This window comes from Jaculus jaculus, chromosome 14, assembly GCF_020740685.1.
Source record: "Jaculus jaculus isolate mJacJac1 chromosome 14, mJacJac1.mat.Y.cur, whole genome shotgun sequence".
Classification (NCBI taxonomy): domain Eukaryota; kingdom Metazoa; phylum Chordata; class Mammalia; order Rodentia; family Dipodidae; genus Jaculus; species Jaculus jaculus.
Window position 1 is genome coordinate 17,747,660 of NC_059115.1, and position 24,545 is coordinate 17,772,204.

Below are 24,545 nucleotides of genomic sequence, written 5' to 3' on the forward strand. Positions count from 1 at the left end.
ATGCACATTAAACCCATGGATTTGATTCCTACACACTTGGCTATAGCAAACTTCTTCATCATCCTCTTTAATGGAGTGCCCCACACAATGGCAGCTTTAGGGTTGAAAAAATTTTTTAATGATTTCAGCTGCAGACTATGTTTGTATGTTTACAGAGTGGGCAGGAGCATGTCCATTGGCTCCATCTGCCTCTTGAGTGTCTTCCAGGCCATCACCATTAGCCCTAGGAACTGCTTTTTGAAGAACAGAAAAGTCAAAGACCTCAAACACATTGGCTTCTCCCTTTTCCTCTCCTGGATTCAGTATGTGGTAGTAAGTTTAATTTTTCCTATATATATGTATTCCAAAAGGAATATCAAAAACATAACAAAGACAAGTGATGTTGAATACTGCTCTAGTGTAGGGTGGGATGAAATCACTGAATCACTATACATAGCATTATTTGTATTTCCTGAAGTTTTATTTTCTGTGATCATCATCTGGTCCAGTGGCTTCATGGTTGCTATTCTGTATAGACACAAAAAGCTGGTTCAATATATCCACAGCACTAAAGTTGCCTCCAGAGTCTCCCGAGTCCAAAGCCACCAAAAGCATCCTCAAACTGGTGTCCACCTTTGTAGCTTTTTATACCCTTTCCTCAATCTTACATGGTTGCATTGCTCTTTTGAATAATCCCACTTGGTGGCTGATAAAGCTCACTGCCCTCATTTCAATGTCATTTCCCATGTTCTGCCCCTTTGTTATGAGTTGTGACTTCAACATACCTACGTTCTGCTTTATCTGGATAAAAAATAATCAAAATCTTGGGCTGGAGAGATGGCTTAGCGGTTAAGTGCTTGCCTGTGAAGCCTGAGGACCATGGTTCAAGGCTCAATTCCCCAGGTCCCACGTTAGCCAGATGCACAAGGGGGCACATGCGTCTGGAGTTCATTTGCAGTGGCTGGAGGCCCTGGCGTGCCCATTCTCTATCTATCTATCTGCTTCTTTCTCTCTCTCTCTGTTACTCTCAAATAAATAAATAACAAAAAAAATTTTAAAAATAATCAAAATCTTGCATTATTGTAAGTATGTAAATTGTATGTTTTTGCACAGTATCTGATTTGTTTAATCAGATTTGTTTGACTTCAAAATATCAATTCACAATTTTATAATGGTAGTCATTTGTCTTTGTAAGGTAAACCCTAATAGGTACTTCAGTTTTCATCTCATTTAATATGACATCAATATGAACATAGCAGAGTTGGACAGTACAAGTAGTAACCTAGGTAAATATGAAACTATTATGAGACCTTGTCTTATAAAAATAAGCTGGGAAAGTGAGAGGGGAGGGTACCAAGTATCAACTTCATGCATCCACACACATGTGGACACCTGTGCCTATATGTTCTCTCAACACATGCACATACGTGTACATAAATATGCATATACCCACCTACATACATAAAAGGCATTGGTGATTTTTTTAGACTTAAAATTGTTTATTGAAACATTTTATAAATATTCAATTATAACATGATTCTCTGTATTATGTAAAATTTCATGATCATATAAAAACATGAAATTCATCAATATGTATATAATTTTTTTCTTCATTTTAATTTTAGATTGTTCACTGTTAATGAAATGGTAAAATATTTTTAATATTTGTTTTCATTTCCTTTGATTGTGCTGAACATTTATCATTTTTTTCAATTTTTTAAGTTTTTTTTATTAACAACTTCCATGATTATAAAAAATACCCCATGGTGATACCCTCCCTCCCCAGACTTACCCCATTGAAACTCTACTCTCCATCACACCCCCTCCCCATCTCAATCAGTCTCTCTTTTAGTTTTGATTTCCTGATCTTTTCCTCCTCTTATAATGGTCTTATGTGGGTAGTATCAGGCACTGTGAAGCCATGGATATTCAGGTCATTTTGTTCTGGAAGGAGCATGTTGTATGGAGTCCTGCCTTTACTTTGGCTCTTACATTCTTTATGCCACCTCTTCCACAATAGACCCTGAGCCTTGAAAGGTGAGATAGAGATATTGCAGTACTGAGCACTCCTGTCACTTCTTTCCAGCACCATGATACCTTCTGAGTCATCCCAAGGTCACTGCCATCTGAAAAAACAAGATTCTCTACCAAAAGTGAGAGTAGCATTAATATAAGGGTGTGAACATTAACAGAAGTACTTACTGGGCAGTTTGATAAGCAGAGTATATACATTTGGCCAGACAACAGCAGACATTACACTCCTAGGGCTCATAAGTAGCCCTGTTTTAAGTTTTCAGTATGAGGGATGAATTCCCTTCCCATGGAGCAGGCCTCCAGTCCAATTAGAGGGCAGTTGATTTCCCTCTTAATAGATGTGCCACTGTTGCACCCGATGGCTCATTTGGCCTGGCTGGCCAATTATAAGGTTTGCAGTGTCCACCGATGAGTATCTTCAATGGTGATTTCTCTTTCTCCCATTGAACTGCATGCAGAATGGCTTCTTCCAGCTTTCTGTCAGCTGGTCTACATGGAGGAGGTTATTAGCTGAGTTCCAGCAAGATTTCTCAGTGGCCTTGCAGCCCAAGTATATGGAGTCTGCAGCAATAGGGTCTTACCATTTATTCCTAGTGGGAAACTAAGGGCCTCAGCAATGGCCTATAACATTTTTGGGGCATCAGGGATCTCCCTGGCCAACAACTAACTGGAAGATATCCCATCCCTGGCACTGAAAATTTTCTAGCAACAATCTATGGCTCCTGAGTGTTCCATTGTCCAAAAAAGTAGGATTACATATGTTTTATTACATCCTCTTAGATTTTGATTAGCTGTCCCTCCACCTGTCCTTTACTCAATCTCTTTCCCAGACCTCATTTTGGGCCTTTTCACTCCCATTAATCTATTCTTCTACTAGTTACATATATGCAATCCAATCCTATTAAGTATCCCCCTTGATTCCTTTCTCTTCCCTTTCTATCGCTTTTCTAGCTTACTGGCCTCTGCTACTGAGTTTTTTCCTTCTCACACAGAAGACCAGTCATCTGTAGCTAGGATCCACATATGAGGGAGAACATGTGGTGCTTGGCTTTCTGGGCCTGGGTTACCTCACTTAGTATAATCCTTTCCAGATCCATCCATTTTCCTACAAATTTCATACCTTCATTTTTCTTTACCACTGAGCAGAACTCCATTGTATAAATGTGCCATATCTTCATTATCCACTCATCAGTTGAGGGACATCTAGGCTGGTTCCATTTCCCAGCTATTGTGAGTTAAGCAGCAATAAACATGATAGAGCATGTACGTCTAAGGAAATGAGATGAGTCCTTAGGATATATGCCTAGGAGTGCCATAGGTGGGTCATATGGTAGATCAATCTTTAGCTGTCTTAGGAACCTCCACAGTGATTTCCACAATGGCTGGACCAGATTGCATTCCCACCAACAGTGTAGAAGGGTTCTTCTTTTTCCACATCCTCACCAGCATTTATGGTCATTTGTTTTCATGATGGTAGCCAGTCTGACAGGAGTGAGATGGAATCTCAACGTAGTTTTAATCTGCATTTCCCAGATGACTAGTGATGTAGAACATTTTTTTAGATGCTTATATGACATTCATATTTCTTCTTTTGAGAACTCTCTATTTAGTTCCATAGCCCATTTTTTAGTTGGCTTGTTTTATTTCTTATTATTTAGTTTTTGGAGTACATTGTATATCCTAGATATTATCCTATATCAGATATATAGCTGGCAAAGATTGTTTCCCATTCTCTAGGATATCGCTTTGCTTTATTCACAGTGTCCTTTGCTATATAAAATCTTTGTAATTTCAAGAGGTGCTAGGAGTCAATATTTGGTGAATGCTGTTGGAATTTTGATGGGGATTGCATTAAATGTGTAGATTGCTTTTGGTAAGATTGCCATTTTCACAATATTGATTCTTCCAATCCAGGAACAAGGGATGTTTTTCCATTGCGTAGCGTCCTCTGCAATTTCTCACTTGAGTGTATTATAATTTTCATTGTAGAGATCCTTTACTTCCTTGGTTAGGTTTATTCCAAGGTACTTTATTTTCTTTGATGCAATTGTGAATAGGAGTGATTCTCTGATTTTGTCCTCTCTGTGTTTGTTGTTAGCTTTTAGGAATGTTACTGATTTCTGTGTATTTATTTTGTATCCTGCTACATGGCTGTAGGTTTTGATCAGCTCTAACAGTTTGCTGGTAGATTCTCTAGGGTCCTTTATATATAGAATCATGTCATCTGCAAATAATGATAACTTGATCTCTTCCTTTCCAATTTGTACCCCTTTTATGTATGTCTCTTGCCTTATTGATATGGCTAAAACTTCCAGTACTATATATTAAATAAAAGTGGGGACAGTGGAAACCCTTGTATTGTTCCTGATTTTAGTGGAAAAGCTTCCAGTTTTTCCCCATTTAGTAATATGTTGGCTGTAGGTTTGTCATAAATAGCCTTTATTATACTGACATATGATCCTTCTATTCCTAGTCTCTGTAGGACTTTTATCATGAAGGGATGTTGGACTTTGTCAAATGCTTTTTCTGCGTCCAATGAAATGATCATATGTTTTTTGTCCTCCAGTCCATTTATATAAAGTATTACATTTATTGATTTGCATTTGTTGAACCATCCCTGCATCTCTGGTATAAAGCCTACCTGTTCTGGGTGAATGATCTTTCTGATAATCTTGTGTTCTGTTTGCTAATATTTTGTTGAAAATTTTTGCATCTATGTTCATGAGGGAGATTGGTCTGTAATTTTCTTTTTTTGTTCTATCTTTGCCTAGTTTTGGTATCAGGGTGATGCTGGCTTCATAGAAGGAGTTTGGTAGAATTCCTTTTCTTTTTATTTCCTGGAAAAGCTTAAGAAGCAATGGTGTTAGCTCTTCCTTAAAGGTCTGGTAAAATTCAGCAGTGAATCTATCTGGGCCTGGGTTTTTTGTAGTTGGGAGATAATTGATAACTGTTCAGATCTCCATGTTTGTTATAGGTCTATTTAAGTGATTAATCTCATTTTGATTTAATTTAGGTAGGTCATATAAATCAAGGAAATCATCCATTTATTTCATATTTTCATACTTTGTGGAGTATATGCTTTTATAGTATGTCCCTATGACTTTTTGAATTTCTCTGGAATTTATTATGATGTTACCTTTTTCATCTCTGATTTTATTAATTTGTGTCTCTTCTCGCTTTCTTTTGGTCAGATTTGCTAAGGGTTTATCATCTTGTTTATCCTTTCAAAGAACCAACTCTTTGTTTCATTAATTCTTTGGATTGTGTTTTTTGTTTCTATTTCATTAATTTCTTCCCATCTACTGATTTTTAATTTGCCTTGTTCTTCTTTTTCCAAGGCTTTAAGATGAAGCATTAGGTCATTTACTTGCGACCTTTCTAGTTTCTTAATATAGGCACTTAAGGCTATAAATTTACCTCTTAAAACTGCCTTCATTGTGTCCCAGAGGTTTTGGTATATTGTGTTCTCATAATCATTTGACTCTATAAATTTTTTGATTTCCTTCTTGATTTATTCATTGACCCATTCATCATTTAGTAGTGTATTGTTTAGTTTCCATGCTTTTGTGGCTTCCTGTATCTGCATTGGCCCCTCTTTCCCAATTTGGGGGATGTTTTCTTCTATGATTTGGTTGAAGATGCCTACTATGCCTTTGGAGTGAAATTCTTCTCCTTCTACTATGCCCTGAATTCTTATATTTGATCTTTTCATAGTGTCCCAAATATCCTGAAATTCCCACTCATACTTTTCTATAAGTTTGTCCTTCTCTTTGTTGGACTGTATTAGATCTGCCACCTGGTTTTCTAGCTTAGAATTCTGTCCTCTCCATCCATTCTACTGGTGAGATTTTCTACAGAGTTTTTTATTTCATTAACTGTGTTCTTCATTGCTAGTAATTTTGACTGGTTTTTCTTTATTATTTCTATTTCCTTATTTATGTCTTGTATTGACTTCTTTATTTAATGAAATTGGTGTCCTGCATCCTCTTGATTCCTTTGAGGTCCTGTTTGACTCCTTTGATTTGTTCTCTGACTTCTTTGAACATATTTACAGTCATTCTTTTGAAATCTTTCTCAGGAATTTTCTAACTCATTCTCACTGGAGGTCATTTCTGATGCATTAATACTGTTAGGTCGATTTATATTGTCTTGTTTTTTAGTGTTTCTTGTGTTATAATGTATATATTTTTGCATCTTGGATTAAGTTAATGCTTGGATTTTCTAGCTAGCTAGGTATTCTTAGCTGGATCAATTGATTTGATGTTATTTATCTTCAGGATAGGAGCTTAAGGTGTTAGGTGTGGCTCTTAAGGCTCTCAGAGTATCTACAAAAGTGTTCCTAGTGGTTGAGTTTCCCCTGAGTATTCAAGTAGGCTGAGTGGAATAATATACAGGTAGATTCTAAAATTGAATTAAACACTGTACACATTCAATCAAAATCAGCACCAAATATTTATGCAATAGTAGTTATTATAACAACCAGATCCTCTACCAACAAAGAGGTTAAGATTTCTGGTCTGTTGAGGGATCCAAGTCAGCTTGTGACCAAGTGAGACCCTTCCCTGGTGTAATCAATCTTTGGTCTCAGTCAAGTTGCTGGCTGGGTCGTTGGGCTGCTGTCCTGATTTCTGGAGCTAGGCACTGGCTTTTCCTGCAGTGCAAACCGAGGCTGGCAACTGTGATCCTGCAGATCGGTGCCCCCACTGCTGGAATTGCTACTGCTGCTGAAGCTGCCGCTGCTTGATCTGTTGCTGCTGCTGCTAAAGCTGCCGTTGCTGGGTTTGTCACCACTGTTTCTGAAGCTGCTGCTGCTGCTGCTGCTGCTGTAGCTGCCACTGCTGGTTCTGCCAGTGCTACCTCTGAAGCTGCTGCTGCTGGATCTGCTGCTGCTGCTTCTGAAGGTGCTGCTACTGGATCTGCCACTTCTGGGGCCGCTATTGCCAGTGCCAGAGCTGCTGATGTTGCTGCCAGACCCTGCTCCTGCTTGGGTCCTGCTGTTGGCTCAAGTTTGCATGGCCGCTCCGGGACCATTGCCCTGTTCGTTGGAGCTGGGCTCAGGCAGTGGGGGAGGGGAGGGAGCCACAGCTGCTCTAGTTCTCTCGCTGTTCCTCTTGGTCTGCTGCTCTGTTGTTCACTGCTGCTCTCCCTTCACGTTTCTTGAGTTGTGGAGAGTGCCGGTGTGAGTGGAAGCTCCCTTCACCTGACCTTTCCTGTGGCTCCAGCCGAGCCTGGTGGCTTTCTGGTGCGCTGCCACCACCGTAGTCAGCGGACCTGCCTAGGCCACCTTTGCCAGCCTGTGTGGGCTCTGGATCTCTTCTACTTCTCCCCTGCCATTTCAATTTCCTATACACCTCACTTTTTAGTAAAAGTGTGTATTTTGCTCAGTTTTTTTGGTCTTTCCCCCACCTAGGCTGCTTGGGCATGGTACCTACGCCACCATCTTAACTGGAAGTCTACAGCTCTGTTTTTTGACTTTTGTGTTTTTTACATTGTGGTCTACCCATCTCAGGACAAAAGTCTTATTTTATTAAGGAGGAAGAAAGTATTTGTCCTTGTAGTATCTTAAGTTAGCATTGTGTTTTAGGTTTTCACTGATTGGAGTATGATGGGGTTATAACCACAAATGGGCAGATTTTGGAGGTTCAAATACAATAAGGTTACTGGGAACTGGGAGTTAGAGAACTGGGAGCTAAGGCCTACTTACTCCACTTGTGTATACCATCTGATGCTGGGAAACAGGAGTTGGGGAACCTTTGAGCCAGGAAGCCAGTGAATGAGAAGCAAAAGGCCTGTTTCTGCTTCACACATGCACCAGTCAGCACAGGGGAATGAGTAGTTGGGGAATGAGGAACAAAGAATCAGAGGCCAGGAGCAAAAGGCTTACTCCTGCAACAAGCATGCAGTGTCCAGGCAGTCTCACACCAGAAGTAGGAATAATGAGGGACAAGCAACTGGGTTATATATATTTTATGTTAAAAATAATGAGTAATCATTTAGTAAATTACTGCAGAAACATAAATTTTAGTATTCAAAAGATCAATCATTTGGCACTTGAAAAATTGGATTGTTTCTATTGTCTATTGTCTTGTTAGTGTTTTAAGCCAAAGCTTGTGCACATGAGACCACCATAAATTTTGAGCTTTCTGCAAATCTTCCACAACTTCATCAGTTCAATAGAAGAATGTGCATTGAACAATCTCATAAATATGTTCTTATAGTTACAATTTATTAGAGGGAAAGAATAAGGCTAAAATACCCAGTGGAAAAAGATCCTACATTGACTATCCCTAATTACTATGGATACTGCTACCCATAAGGAACAGCATTTGTAAAGTTCTACCTTATGCAGGGCACACCTTCTCTGAAGGTATCTGTCTAACTTACTCTTTGACACACCCATGACTGCACTCCATCTTCATTTCCAGATTGGAGTTCTGGATGTCTGTCATATCTCCACATTAGCTATCATGAGCTCAGCTGATGCTCCCTCTCTCCAGATAATCTTTTCCTGTTGCTATGGAAGGTCTTTACAGGGATTTTGCTGGCTTACAGAGAAACAAAGAAAATTTCAGTTGAGGAAATGAGTTATACAGCATCACATTCAATTTACCTGAAGTTAAAGTGTTTTAGTATTTTCAACAGCATATTATTTATTTAGGATAAAATAACTTGCTTTATTAACTTATGATATACTTATATTGACAGCACATGCAATACAATTAAAACACAAACATCCACTAAGTAGGTTTGCCTTGGGATGATGAATGGGTTACTACAAAAGTTTGTTTATTGATACTTTGAAGGACATGAGGTAATCAACATATACTGTGCAAAATCCATACAATTTATATACTTACAATAATATGGGATGTTTTTATTTCTCATCCAGAAAAAAAGTAGAACCTGGGTATTGTTGAGCCACAATTCATAACAAAAAGGTCAACAGTGGAAAAAGATACAGAAATGAGTTCAGTGATCTTCACGAGCCATGAACTGCAGTTATTTAAAAGAGCTATGCAACTGTGTAAGATGGATGAGAGTATAAAAAACTAAAAATGTCAACACTAGTGTAATAATTCTCCATTTGTCTCTGGATGCAGGGAAGGTTCTGAAATAAACTTTATAGCTATGGATATATTGAACCTGCTGCTTGTTTATATAAAGAATGAGAGCCATGGAACCACTAGATTAGATGATAAGCCCAGAAAATAAAACTTCAGTGTATACCAACTGTGCCACATACAATAAGTCATTAATTTCATTACAACCTATGGTCGAACAGTATTCAAAATCTCTTTTCCTTGTCATGTTTTTGATATTCCATGTGGTATGCAAATAGATAGGGATAATGAAATTTACCAGGACATATAGGAACCAGCAGAGGGGAATGGAGAAGCCAACATATGTGATAGTCTTGACTTTAAGATCCTTCCAACTGGAGTTTTTGAGGCTAGCTTGGTGATGGCTTGGAAGACACTCAGGCAGGTGGAGATAAATTACACTCCTCTTCCCACTTTGTATATATGTATATAAAAGATTACAGCATATACCATTGAAGAAATGCTTCATGCCAAAATATTCCACTATGTGAGGCACTACATTAAAGAGAATGATCATAGAATTTGTTATATTCATTTATGTGGGAATCAAATCTGTGGGCTTTACTGTTCATTTCTTTTAGTAAAGGCATAGATAGTAGGAGAGAAGACAGAAATATCCCAGAATTCCACATTATTCTTCAAATCTTTGGAGTCCATTCTTTCATTCAGCCTGTTTTCTTTTAAGTTCAAGCAGTAATCCTTCTTGTGAACAAAGCAAGCTGTTGAGAACCATTAGAGCCACCCACTGTGAGGCACATGTGTAGTCCTAGTAGTTCCTCAGGTATCGACTAAAGAGAATGGCTTGAACTGAGGAGTTCAAGGAATACCTGTGAAATGTGGCAGGAGAAGGTCTCAAAATACCTTTTGACTTTCAGCAGGACACAGTAGATTTCCTTGAAAATTCAGCACTAGGGCTGAGGTCATGTTAGCCTTGGAGGTGAGGAAGAAGTGAGGTCAAGCACAAAGACTTACCTTAGCTTAGCATTTCCAGCATATCTGACATTTGACCCTCATATTGTTCAAAAAGCACAATTCAATCATTTCACACACCATAAGTAAAGTCACTTCTGAATTGATTCCTGCTCAAAATTTTAAAGCAGGAAAAGGGTTACAATAACAAAAATATAATCTACAATCTCAAACAAGCAAACTACTTATCAATTATTACAGAATGCATTAACATGTGGTTGAAATTCCAAATCAAAATTATCAATTTCCAAATACACACAAATATTAATGGATAAAAGAGGTCATTAGTTTTAAATTTTTGCTCATTTATTTCCGTATGTGTGTGCATGCACACACACACATACATGCACATGTGCACGTGCCAGGGTCTCTTGAAAGTACAAATAAATGCCCATCCTGCTTTTCTTTGATGGCTAGCACATTGAGTCTAAGACAGTAGGATTTTCAAGCAGCCATCCCTAACCACTGAGTCATCTAACTCGATTCATGAGTAGGCCATATGATGAGATCTATTATTCTCCTATATTAATATGTTTTATTAATTGAAGCTATCACATATATTGGTTAAGCTGTCCTCCTAGGCAGCAGTGCTACCTATGAGGGGTCAGCAGTGGAATCCCTGACACAGAGATCCAGACTCCCCAACCTACCACTGTTGAGACACACAGTAGCAGCTGTGGAGACCCATAATATATCTGTACATTCACTATATATTTTAGTAGTAGTGGCTTTTTGAGATTAATATAGTCATGCCCAGATAGTTTTCTTTTCCCATTATTTAAAAGGAAACTTCCAAGGCTTTCCTTCACCTTGCCAACACTGGACGGGGCGTTTGGTAACAGAATTTCTGCAGCACTATTGAACTACATATCATCACAGGTCTTGAGGCTATAGTGCCATTTTTCTTGTTTTTGTTTTTGTTTGGGAACAACCACCAGAATGGAAAACATGTTTATAAGTAGTCTTAATCTGGTTAGTAAGGTTCCTATTTAAAATTTTTGCACAGAGAGTTTCTGTTATGTATGAATAGATGTGGAATTCTTTTTATTGATCTATTGATATAAAGCTCTCATTTATTTTCATTTAGTACTTCTATATTGGGAATTGTATAGTTCTTATTCCAAATATTGAAAGTGTCTTGTAAAATAAGAATATAATACATCTTAGTTCAATGTAATATCCTAATAAAAAAAAATTTACTCAGTGCAAATCTGAGATCCTTGCATGGTCAGTGTGTGAAGGGCACAGTGGTCTCAAGTGAGTAGACCAGACCCATTTCTGCCCCCTCCCACTGGACATTAAGTACCAACATCCTGTTCACCTGAGTCAGAGGGTGAAAAGACCAAAGGACAAAACCTTGCTTCTTCCTCAATAAAATAGTCTGTTTAAAATGGGTGGAAAACAATGGAAAAAAGCCAACAAAAATAAGAAAACTGAGAGATCTACACATAAGATGCCTTGTCTTACTATGGGAACCTCCAATGAAATCACAGAGAAATCAACAGAAATTCATTCTTAAAGTGAAAACATGATAACCAATGAGACCCCGATTAAAAAAAAAAAATTGCCAAACTTGAAGCAAACTATCAAAGAACCAACAATCTTATCAATGAAACTGAAAAGAATCATCTCCTAGAGTGTTCAGCTTTTGAAAGTAGGTTCATCTTGATAGAAAAGAAAAATATTAGAACCTTCCAAAGAAATATGGATAAATTGAAGGTAAATCAAGAAATGGAAAATCTCAACAACCACTTGATTAAGCCTAATGAAGATGATCAAATGCAAGAATGAACCACAAGAAGCATCAAGAAAATCAGAATTTGAATTGAAAGCATACCTCAAAGAAGAGATGGACATTATACAAAACAACACACAGAAAACAATTTTGCAGATGACATGATTCTATATATAAGTGACCCAAAAGTCTACATTCCACAATTTCTGAAAGTGATAAATACCTTCAGCAAAGTGTCAGGATACAAAATCAATGCACAAAATCAGTAGCTTTCCTATATGAAAATGACAAATATGCAGAAAAAGAAGTCTGTAAGAGTGTCCCATTTTCAATAACAAGAAAAATTAAATACTTGGAATAACCCTAACAAAGGATTTGGATGAACTATATGATAAAAACATTAAAACACTCAAGAGAGAAATAGAGGAGTACTTAAGAAGATGGAAGGACCTCCCATGTTCCTGAATAGGTAGAATTAATATTGAAAATGGCAATTCTACCAAAAGCAATATACAGATTTAACACAATACCAATAAAAATACCAGCATCATTCTTCACTAATACTGAGAAAATGATCTCAAATTCATATGGAATGGCAGAAGGCTTCAGATATCCAAACATATCCTCAGCAAAAGAAACACCTCTGGTGGTATCACCATACCTGACCTAAAGCTACATTATAAAGCCATAGTGACTAAAACAGCATGGTACTGGAATATAAACAGAAATATAGAACAATGGAAAAGAATTGAAGGCCCAGACTTTAGGGCAAGCAACTACAGCTGCTTAATCTTTACCAAGTGGCCAATCATTTTAGACTGGAGAAAAGACAACATCTTCAACAAATGGTGTTAGATAAATTGGATGAACAGATGTAGAAAAATGAAATTAGACCCACTCATTTCACCATACAAAAAATGAGGTCCAAAGGGATTAAAGACCTCAATATAAGATCTGTAGCCCTTCAACTACTACATAATTTTTCTAAATTAGGAAACATGCTTCACAATATAGGACTGGGAAAAGACTTCCTGAACAAAACCCTAGTAGTCAAGGAAACTTAACAAGCACTCAACCAATGGGATCTCATGAAGTGAAAATCTTTTGCACAGACAAACATATGATAAGCTGATCCAATAGATTATCCACTGCATGGGAGAAAATGTTTGCCAGCTATGACACTGACAGAAGCCTAATATCTAGAATCTACAAAGAACAAAAAACAAAAAAACCTAAACAATAAAAAAAAAAAAACAAACCAAACAATCCACTCCATAAGTGGGGCAAAGAACTAAAGAGGGAGTTCTCCAAGGAAGAATTACAAATGGCTAACACACACTTAAGAAAATGTTCAACATCCCTAACCAATAAGGATATGCAAATTAAAACAACTATAAGATTCCCCCTTACTCCAATAAGGATAGGAAATATTAAAAAAATTCAAATGAAAACAAATGTTGATGATGCTGTGAAGAAACAGGAACCCCCATTCACTGTTGGTGGGAATGTAAACTGGTACAACCACTATGGAAATCAACTTGGAGACTCCCGAAAAGGATGAATACAGAGTTTCCAGCAGACCTTTGTATTCCCTTACTGGACATTTACCCTAAAAGCTCCACATCTCAGTTCAGAAATATTTGCTCAACAATGTTTATAGCTGCTCAATTCATAATAGCTAAAAACTGGAATAAACCCAGGCTCTCATCATTGGATGAATGGAAAACCAAGATGTGGATGTCTACTGGTTGAAATTCTACTCAGTAGTAAGAAAAAAAGACACAATGAAATTTGTAGAAAACTGGTCAAACTTCATTGGAATAGATATTTTTAAGTGAACTCACACAATCACAAAAACACAATTGTCACATGATGTCATTCATATGCAGTTCCTAACCTGGGTCAGCCCAAATTGCTGACATAACTGAATAGCATCTTGAGGCTTTGGCAACAGAGAGGGTAGGGCTTGGGGGAAGGGAGGGAAGACACAAAATCTGAACCCAAATTGAACTGGTACCATAGAATCCTATATCCTGAAAATTAATCTAATAGGTGGAACCCTCAAGCAAACAGGGAGCATCTGAATCAAAGGAACCTAGAGAGAGTGAGACAAAACCTAACCTCAAATTTCTCCTATTTCTCGTCTTCTCTGGCTTTTTCTTTTTACTTTTCCATTGGGCTGGCCTATAATTCCCTATACCAGGATGTATTCTACATCCACAATGAGCTGTTGATCATAGGGACCTACTAGATCTCCCAAAACAAACAAGACAGACTTCTGTCAGAGCACTTGATTATAAGACCCTACTGCTGAAGACACCAATTGCTGTAGGCATGGAACATGGAGAGACCTGATTGGCTTGCAGAGGAAAGCCAGTCCTCAGATAATTAGCCCATCTAGTGCTGGAATGTGCTACATGAGCTATCATGAGAATTTGGCCAACATTTGTCCAAACAATTTAAAGTCTAAGCAACTCAGAAGTAAACAACCTGATGTGATGCTCACACAAGTGCAATAGTGGCACACAGCCATGATGGGTAACCAACTGCTCATTGATTGGCTAACAGATCCACTCAGTGGTAAGGAAACTATATCTGGAACAGGGAAACAAGTCAGAATCATATCCAGATAAGGATTCTGCTTTCTATTGTCAAGTTCCCACTAAATTTACACTATAAAAGTATCTAAACCATTATAATTCTCTCTAAATTAATATGGTTATCCTATTTAACTGGTGCTGACTTCACTTTCCATTGGAGAATCTGCTTCTCTTTTTCAGATGGGAAATGGACTTGAGGAGGTAAATGACCCAGTGTACTCCACCCCAGCCCTGGCTGAAACCACCAAGGAATTGGGGAAATGAGCAAGAATGCTGCTGTCTTAGCTAAGCTGATATCAGCACAAGGATGATGGAGAAAGATACTGAGGACACTCAACACCTACCAAACCAGACATCTAGATGCTCCTAAGTTCCCATCACTGAAACAGACTTACATGCTCTCAGAATGACTCAGGGAATTTTGTGGAAGAGGGGGCAGAAACATTTTTAGAGAAACAAGCTGGGACATTTTCCACAGAGACATTGACTCTCCCCCATAACTGACTGCTGCCCCCATAATGCATGACCTGCAACCCCCCTGGGGTTGACCTGCATCCCCAATGAGACAGTCCTCTTCAGAAAAGGGGCAGGGAGGAGGTAAAGTATTGTACCAACATGTGATGTTCAGATTCAAAATATGTCCATATGTAATAATAAAAAAATGAAAAAATTGCATAAAAATAAGTAAAATTAAATGCAAGGAAAAACTTTTACTTGTTAGTAGCAATCTATATTTACAGAGGAAATAGTGTAGAATTCTCTTATATCACTTCTCCGAACACAGTCTCTCATAACAGCAAAATCAATAAGAATCATTTTGACATTTTTTATAAGTAAATTAATACTGTTATTGACAAAAAGGTTATACTTTACATTTGATTTTATCCTTTTCTATATTATGATGTATGCAAAATAAAATGCAGACATCATTACTCTATACTTCTGTGAAGGCTCCGCACCTAAGCATCTCCTGATATTCAGTTCAGTTCTATGCAAAGCCTCCCTGCACAACTTCTCAGGACATGGGCATAAGCTTTTCATACAAACTGCCTCTAGCCCAGTCCTAAGCAAAGCTCTTTCTCACCCTCACAAGCCAAACCTCACAGACCTTAGTTCTTACTGCATTTAGGTCTTTCAACACTGACCAGAATAGTCCATCAAGCTGTGCTTAAAGCACTGCAGGTCATCTCTTAGGCCAAGGTTTCAAATCTTTCCACATTCCTGTTGAAAATCAGCTCCAAAAGGCCAAAGCCAAGGTCAGGTGTCTAGCAGAAATCCCACTCCTCAGTACCACTTTACTACTGGAATCAGGTTCACATTGCTGGTAGAAATAACCCAACCAAGAGAAGCTTGTGGGAAAAAAGGATTATTTTGGCTTATAGGCTTGAGGAGAAGCTTCATGATGGCAGGGGAAAACAATGACATGAGCATAGGGTGGATATCACCCTGTGGCCAACATAAGGTGGACCATAGCAACAGAAGAGTGTGCCAAACACTGGCAAGGGGAAACTGGCTGTAATACCCATAAGCCCACCACCAACCCCACACTGCTTCCAGGATGCATTAATTCCCAAATCTCCACCAGCTGGGAACCTAGCATTGCAAGAGCACCTGTTTATGGGAGACACGTGAATCAAGCCACCACACACAGTGAAGTCATTGTCTGGATACATGATAAGCTTATTTATCTTTGATAATGTGTCCAACTGGCTTCCAACATATTGTACCACCTTTGCATACCCACCAGCTATGTATGAGCATCCTTGCTGTCCCACATCCCCTCTTGCACACAGTGTCACTCAGGTTGGGTTTTGGCCACTCTAACACTACGTGGTCATACACCATTGCTTTAATTTTCCATTATTACGAGACCTGCTGAGCTTCTTGTGCTCATTTACCTCACAGAGGCCTTCCTTGCTGAGGTGTTTCTTCAGATGAAGTGCCCATTTCCAAGTAGGTTGTCCGTTTCCTTAGTATTGATTTTTATAAGGTAATTATAAGAAATTTTGAATAAAGGCCTGGAGCAGTTACCGTTTCATTGCTGGGACAAAATACCTGACAAGAAGGAGCTCATGAAAGGAAATCATGTATATGCAGCTATTTTCAGTTTCAAGCTAAAGTTTCTATCGTGGTTGCAAGGCACTGCAGGGGCAGGAAGCCAAGAAACACGTCTTCCTATAGGTGAAAGGAAGTAGCAAGAGTGAGAAGAGCGCAGCAAGTGGGAGCGGCATCAGGCTATAATACACTAAGACCCATCCCAGTGACACAGCTGTAGCAAGACTCCATCGCCCAAACCTGGCTGGGTGATGTCTTTTGGAGAAATACATATGTACAGCTTCTGCATTTACTCTATTTCATTGTCACTATAATCTGTCTGTCTTTCTAACTAAAGCATCTTTACTTGGGATATTGTTCAGGGATAGACCACTTGCCTAGCATGGACAAGGCTCTGGGGTTCCATCCACTGTATTGTAAAGAAAATAATCCTTAATCATAAACACAAATACCTTCTGGATTCTTTGATCCCTTGTGACATGTGTTGTCCTGGACCTTTAGACAGCCTACACTCCTCCAACGTCAGCACTTTGTCTCCATTATTTCCATACTTCCCATGACTAATGTACACATTAGTCCCCCAATCACAAAAGACGTTTCTATATTTGTGAGACTTTGAGTATATGTTCCCCATATCCTTAGGTATTCTGTTATTAAGGTTAAACTTCCCAATTAATTCTTGAGCATCCTGCTGGAGAGGGAGTGGTACTGGGGGCAGATCTGAATTCCAGCCCAAATGTATGGACAGCAGTCTGAGATTTGGGGGCCTGTTAGCTGCTGGTAAATAAATGCTTGCTGCTTTTTAATGTTTACTGGCTGCTGGTGATTTTTCTCTCTTCTTTGACTTATGAATGGAAGCCAATGTCTTTCACTATTGATGGAACTTCTCCTGGGTCAGTAAACTTGAAACAAATCCCTTCCCCGATAAAAGTGCTTGGTTGCATGTTCATCCCAGCATTGTGAAGCTGTCCACTACAATATTCTTGTACAATTACATAAACTGTACTTTTATACTCTTCCATGTACTCTAAATACCCCACAGCCTTTAACCGCATATGCAGTTTACTCTGCTGCTGAATCTCTCATTCTCTGTTGCTCATTATCTCCAGACATGCACCTGAATCCCATGACCTCTAGGCTTATACACTGCCTTACCTCACTCTATCACAGCATGCTCATCCACACCCCACACACCCAATTGTCTCATCATCTCCCCAGTTAGGTAGTAATGATTAGAATATAATATAAATGCTACATCTGCAAAATCTTCTCCTATTGTGATACAGTGGGTTTGAAAGGATTTATAGGGTATGCAAAACATTTGTTCTGGCCTTCCTAGATTCAGAGATATTTGCAACATTCAATCTATGTGTCAATTACTGAAATACACTGCACATTGGGTCATCATGTTGAGTGGTGGTATAAACTTCAGTGGAATTGTGATATTTTCTATCTTGTGTTTATGAAAATGAGTGTGAGATTATGAAAATGGCTGTGTACACAGGTATATTTAAGTGTGCTTGCATATGCAAGTATCCAAAATCTGTGCATGCACATGTGTGCGTGTGTAAATGTGTCTGTATGTGTATGTGGAATAGGGGAACAAACCTTGTTAATATTGTGCAGTGACAAAATAGACTTACACAAAGTTGGCCTCTGGAAGAACAAGAGGCTCATGGTTAGCAGGGCCAACAGTGTGTGTTGGAGCTATGGGAGAAGTTAGGTGCTAACATTTGGTGGGCACCCCAAGAGTGCAATATACATGGCGACCTTCTCATAATATATGGGGGATATAGTGCCTATGTGACCTCTCTTGGAGTACAATACCTGAGTGTCTGGTCCTTTCTCTGGATTCTCCCCTTTGTTTCTACACTTGGTAGATCTTAACCTTTATCCTTGCCCTGTACTAAGCTGTAACCATGAGCTAACAGTTTTCTGTGAATTTCTTCTAGTGAATCATTGGTGTTCAGGGTGGTCTGGGGGTTCTAGATTTGCAGATATTTGAGACATAGTGATGGTTCTATGCATCAGTTGGCTCAAACTCCCAGAGGGAAATAAATATGGACATATGTCTATCCAGTTAACAATAAGGAAAGGAATTATTTTGACTATTTTTGTGTCTTCATTAATTACATTAACAACATGGTCTTCATATAGTCACAAAAAAAAATTTGTTGCAAACTCTGTTATTCATTTAATGCTGCTATATTGAGGAGAAGGAAGCTTTTTTTTTTTTTTTTTTTTTTTTGAGGCAGGGACTTAATCTGACCCTAAACTGACCTGAAATTCACTCTGTAGCCCAGACTGGCCCTGAATTCATGGTAATACTCCTTCCTAGGCTCTGAGTATTGTTGTGAAAGTTGTGCACCACCATGGCCTGCTTGTGTGGTTATTTATTTTAAAAAAAGCACAAATTTTTCAGTTGGCATGTCTAACAAGGCACATTTATTTGTAATATGTGTATGTTATAAACTTTTTCTTGGAGACATGGTGCTCTGGAAAGATTTCTTATCACTGTTGAAGTCAGTATTAATATTATTTCCTGAACAATTCCTTATCATCATGTGCAAATTACTTTGGATGTAGTTGTACAATCAGTACACCATCTTCATGTGTAGATTATGGCAATTTATGGTAAGTTATGTTGGTCCTCTCACTGATTTCTAATTTGATATATTTCTCATATATCAGCCGATTTGATTATCCTGCTTAGTATTTTGAGATACGGCAGATTAGAGATTTAAAATTAAGAATTAACTGTATTTGTTTAGGAATGACACAAGGAGGCCTGGAATACAGCAACACACAAACACCTCTTTGCATATGAGAATTCATAAATCAGACTTAAAACTTCCTACAACTTGCACGAGAAATTCTGCCATGCCATGCTTTGGGAATTATGACAAAGTAAGAACCTCTTAAACTCATTGTGCCTTTGGAGATACTCACAATTGTTTTGTTAACTACCAGCTGAAAAAAAAATTGGTAATTTTTTAATTCCCAAACCCAGGACTGTCATTGCCACTTCAGGCATAATGAGAATTGTAGTCTGAAGGGAGGTGAGGTCACAGAGTCACAGACCTTTATCAGGTATTGAGTTGCCTCGTTCTAACAATGCTATCAGGTTCTACACAAGGAACTCACCTCACCACTGCACAGAAACACAGGGTCAGGTGAGTATTTTTGTTTTTTTTTTTTTTTTTACTCTGAGAGGTAGAGCAACCAAACAGAAGAAGTCTGCATGAGTGTACTCATGTCTGGAAATGGAATTGTGAAGCTGAAACAGATCTAATGAGAGGGAAGGAAAGGAGGAATAATTCCTTGACTAACAGCATAATTAGCAAAAGATGTGCCTTTGTCCTTACATTCCATGGTGGCTCCTTATGTAGTCAATAAATTCCTTGCTGATGGTGACTGTGGGCAAATAATCCCAGTGTAAAAACATCTTCTGACTTTGAAGATACTTGATGGTTGTAGTCCTAAGGCAATTTGGTGTTCACATCACCTCACATGAAATATAGACTAATTAACAGTGTTTTATTCACCATGATGTCAAACCTATAATATAGGTCACCTTTTCTTAGAAGCAGATTATGAATTGCTTTGTGAAATATTTATAAATATATTTTGTAACATTATATTTAGATTCACTTAGTGGGGTATTATTATATCTGTATTAAACCGTCAGTGGCATAATAGCTGCAGTGGGAGTGCTCTTCCTTATGAGTGTGTAACACTATCAAAGGGAAAGTACTACTAAAATTATTAATATTGGGCGAGGAGTATTAAAAAAGACAGCTTGTATTATTTGCTCTGGTTTAATAATCTAATATTGAACCAATCCTGATGATGTGATGTCCTATATTGTTTATTGGTGATGTTAACTTAATATAAAGCCTTGTGTACTATTGAAACCCCAAATTTTTTCTCTTTATTTTAAATTGAATAATGAATACTATTTAAGGTATCAAGAATCTAATACAGGTATTCTTAAATTTTGTTTATTTTTATTTATTTATTTGAAAGTGATAGGCAGAGAAAGAAAGAAGAATATATACATATATATGGAGAGAGAGAGAGAGAGAGAAAGAAAGGGTGCGCCAGGGTCTCCAGCCACTGCAAAAGAACTCCAGACGCGTGCACCCCCTTGTGCATCTGGCTAACGTGGGTCCTGGGGAATCGAGCCTCGAACCAGGGTCCTTAGGCTTCACAGGCAAGTGCTTAACCACTAAGGCATCTCTCCAGCCCCAGGTATTCTTTATTTAAGGTCATTTCATACATTGTGCTTCATAGTAGTTTCATTAACAGAGGAATTAATAAATATCAGTTTTTAACATGAAATGTAATTTTCCTATTATAGCACATAGGGAAATATTTTGTGGTTCATTTTTTCAGACAAAGTAATAATGTTCAATAACTTATTTGATGTACAACACTATGGCGCCCCCCACTGGAAACATAAAAAGTGAGTATTTCTGGATCTATGATGTCTTAGGTACATCTTTAACTCATGAAATACAGTGGGTACTGGCCAGTTCTTCATAGAGATTAAGTATAACTACAGAATGGTATTTTTTAGAATCTCTGAAGCTTTATTTGCATTTGATGTTTACATATAAGATAAATCTATACATCAAAATAAAAACTTGTTAGAACCAAAATCATGTGACTATATTAGCAATTGGAATAAGACTGTGAAAACAAACTGCATGTAAGTGTGGAGTATTTGGAACATGGCTGTGAAAGCTTTGTGAGCACAGACATTGGTGACCATGTTTGCACACAGCTTAGTCCTGGTCCAGCCTCTCAGGTCTTCAGGTACCTCTATGCAGTTTTTGAATTGAGCCAGTCACTTACCCTGCGTGTATCTGAGATCTTGTCTTGACAATGATGATGATGTCATTGTCCAACTAACATAGGCATTAAAATCAAAGAAAACATTAAAACATTAGGTAAGTAGGATCATAACAGTGATTCCTAAATTGTTACTGATATGTGCCATTTAATGCTTAACTTCTGGTTGACTTATAGTAAATAAACTGCATGTAGGTATTTATCAGAGGGGATATTGGATTTCTGTTCATATGATAAATGTGTCATGCTGTGTGTCTCTGCTCACAATCCATAGTCTGAGAAGAACCATGACAAGTTATACAAATGGACATAATGACTTCCAGGGCTTGGACCTAGGTATTCATCTCAGAGTGTAGATGGAAAAATGGTCATTTTTTCTCTTCTTTCATATCTCTTTCTTCACTATAGTGAATGCAGTTGTAGATCAAATACTTGATTCCCATGCACATGACTATGTCCTGCTTCCAGTCACCATCTTCTAGGTTGTCTCCAACACCACTGAAGCTCTTAGAGGGAGGCTTATGTCAGTGACCACATGCAAGTTTATTTTAATCCTCAAGGAAATGCCAAGTGAGTCTATTAGAATCTCCTTTCTGTGTGTCCACCCATCACAATATGCCCCAAGAAAGCAATACAGGTAGAAGAAGTAGAGCTTTCAAAGTCTCACACATATTAGATTTTCACATGTTCTAAGTTGGACACTATATTTTGGGAAATTACAGTTTTACTATGCATTTTATTGTCAAATGGGGCAGAAAAGTATCATTAAATTAAAAAAAACATCAGGATACTGTTCTGATGGTTATTGTCATGAAATCACAGCTCACAGTGGGCATCATTCCTGTTATTCTTGAGTGATTTGTCATGATCTGGGCCTGAGCCTCTATATATTTCTTCCTGGAGAGCCATGAGCTGGACCAGGCATCTCCAAGAAACAACCTTTTCATTAATGTACTTTGTTCTTTTGGTGATATATTCTCTATTGGCCAATGACATACACAGAAGTCATAAGTGTACATCTCAGTAGAATTTCACATGAGAAACACAGCTCAGCACACAGATGTAGAAGAGGGTGCTAGACGGGCGTGGTGGTGCACACCTTTAATCCCAGCACTTGGGAGGCAGAGGTAGGAGGATAGCCATGAATTCAAGACCACGCTGAGACTCCATAGTGAATTCCAGGTCAGCCTGGACCAAAGTGAGGCCCTACCTTGAAAAACCAAAAATGAAAAACAAAAACAAAAAAAGAAGAGGGTGCTGCTTCTTGGAAGCTTCTCAGAAGTCATCTTGTTTGTTTCAGCTCAGTCACCAAAACAGACCTCCTTGGCTTTGTTGGAGAGAATACAATTTATTGATATTCCATTGCATATACTGTAACATTTAAGATAGTAGATCACTTTATAAACTGTGCTTTATATAAATGAAATCATAGACCAAATATTCTTGTAAATTTTGTTATTATTGCCCATATGAATTTTTTGTTTTCAACATTATGATTGGAAATTTTCATACATGTGACTAATGCATCTGATCATAATCTGAATTATTTTTTTATTTGACTTTCTCCCTTGCCCCTCCACTGAACTCCATTTCTGTTGCCTCTTGTACATCTTATATTTTTCTATCTTCTTTGTGCTTTTCCATGATTCATGGTGACGTGGGCACAGCATCAGGCAGGTCTTGAATAGGTAACAATGGCATCTTTGAGCTCATGAGTACAATGGCCTCACTGACTCCAGAAGATAGGGTTTGAAGGCACTCCTTCCCACCTTTTCACTCTTATACTCTTTCTTCCACCTCTTTCACAGAATTCCCAGAGCTTTTCAGAATGTGACAGAGATGTCTCATTTGTATTTCAGTAGACAATTCAACTGTCACATCTTCTCAAAACTTTGATGTTTTAGTGTTCCCAGTAGTTACCAACCATTTGCCAAAAGAAACTTCTTTGACTAAGAGTGAGGGAAGTACTAATCTATGGCAAAGAAATTTTGAATTTATTGCTGGCCTTCATTAGCATTGTTGTGTAGAATTCTATGGTGTGAATGTGGAACAATTGAGTCATTCCATCAATGCTCTTGTGTAGTGGTCATTAAATTCAAATTAGTTAAGTATTCCTGGAATATAAATTCTAGAATTTGTTTTTGGTGAGGTAAATGTAAAATTGTCTGGAGGATTATTCATAGGTGTGAAAGTGTGTGCATGTAGGTATACATGTGTTCCAATTCAATAGATACTATTAATCTTCCACAATTGTACCAATTTTAGCTCCCATTCCTAGTGCATGCGACCTGTGGCTTAATCACATTCTGCCACAAGCTTTGTATTCCCACCATTTCATGTTGATGTCTGCTGTAGTATGATGAAACCTGATAATTGTTCCTGTAACATTGTGTCTATCCTTATTATTCATTGAACATTGTGGGAGAAGTGCAACTTGTTGGGATGTTTTGTTTACTGTTTCTGCTTTTGTTTTTCCTGCTGCAGTTCTTTTTCCTGGGAGACAACATGTGCCTTTCTGCCACCTCAACTCTTGTGTGCAGGAATACATGCATATTTTGTGTGTGATATTTGAGGAGGTGACATCTTAATTTAAGCTGATGTAATGAGTCATTTATTTAACATGGTTGAGATGCTATATACTGATTAAGATACATTTTTTTCATCTACGACAACAGATAAATACATATTTTATTATATTTTCATTGTGTATTTTCTTTCTTTTTAAAATTTTATTCAATTGTTGTTTATTCATTTGAGAGTGACAGAGGCAGAGAGAGAGAGAGAGAGAGAGAATGGGCACGCCAGGGCCTCCAGCCACTGCAAACGAACTCCAGATACCTGCGCCCCCTTGTGCATCTGGCTAACATGGGTCCTGGGGAATCGAGCCTCGAACTGGGGTCCTTAGGCTTCACAGGCAAGTGATTAACTGCTAAGCCATCTCTCCAGCCCCTCATTATGTATTTTCAAAAGTTAGATTGGAAATATATTTTATGTTGCGGGCAGTAACTATATTTCTCATTTTTTTCCAAGGTGAATTGTAAATATCACTTTGTCCTGCAAATTCTGGATGCTGCTATTTTTGCATTCACCCTCACTTTTCACATCTTCTCCCTGGCAACATCACCTCATCTTAATGATGACTTTTCAATGAAACATGCGGAGCATTCTCCCCATCAATACACACATCTTCATGGCTTTGTCTATCGCACTGAAAGTTGA

At 38.1% G+C, this 24,545-nt stretch overlaps 1 pseudogene; it reads left to right on the top strand.

Annotated features, from left to right (window-relative positions):
- LOC105945001 lies at positions 1 to 24,545 on the top strand (annotated as a pseudogene).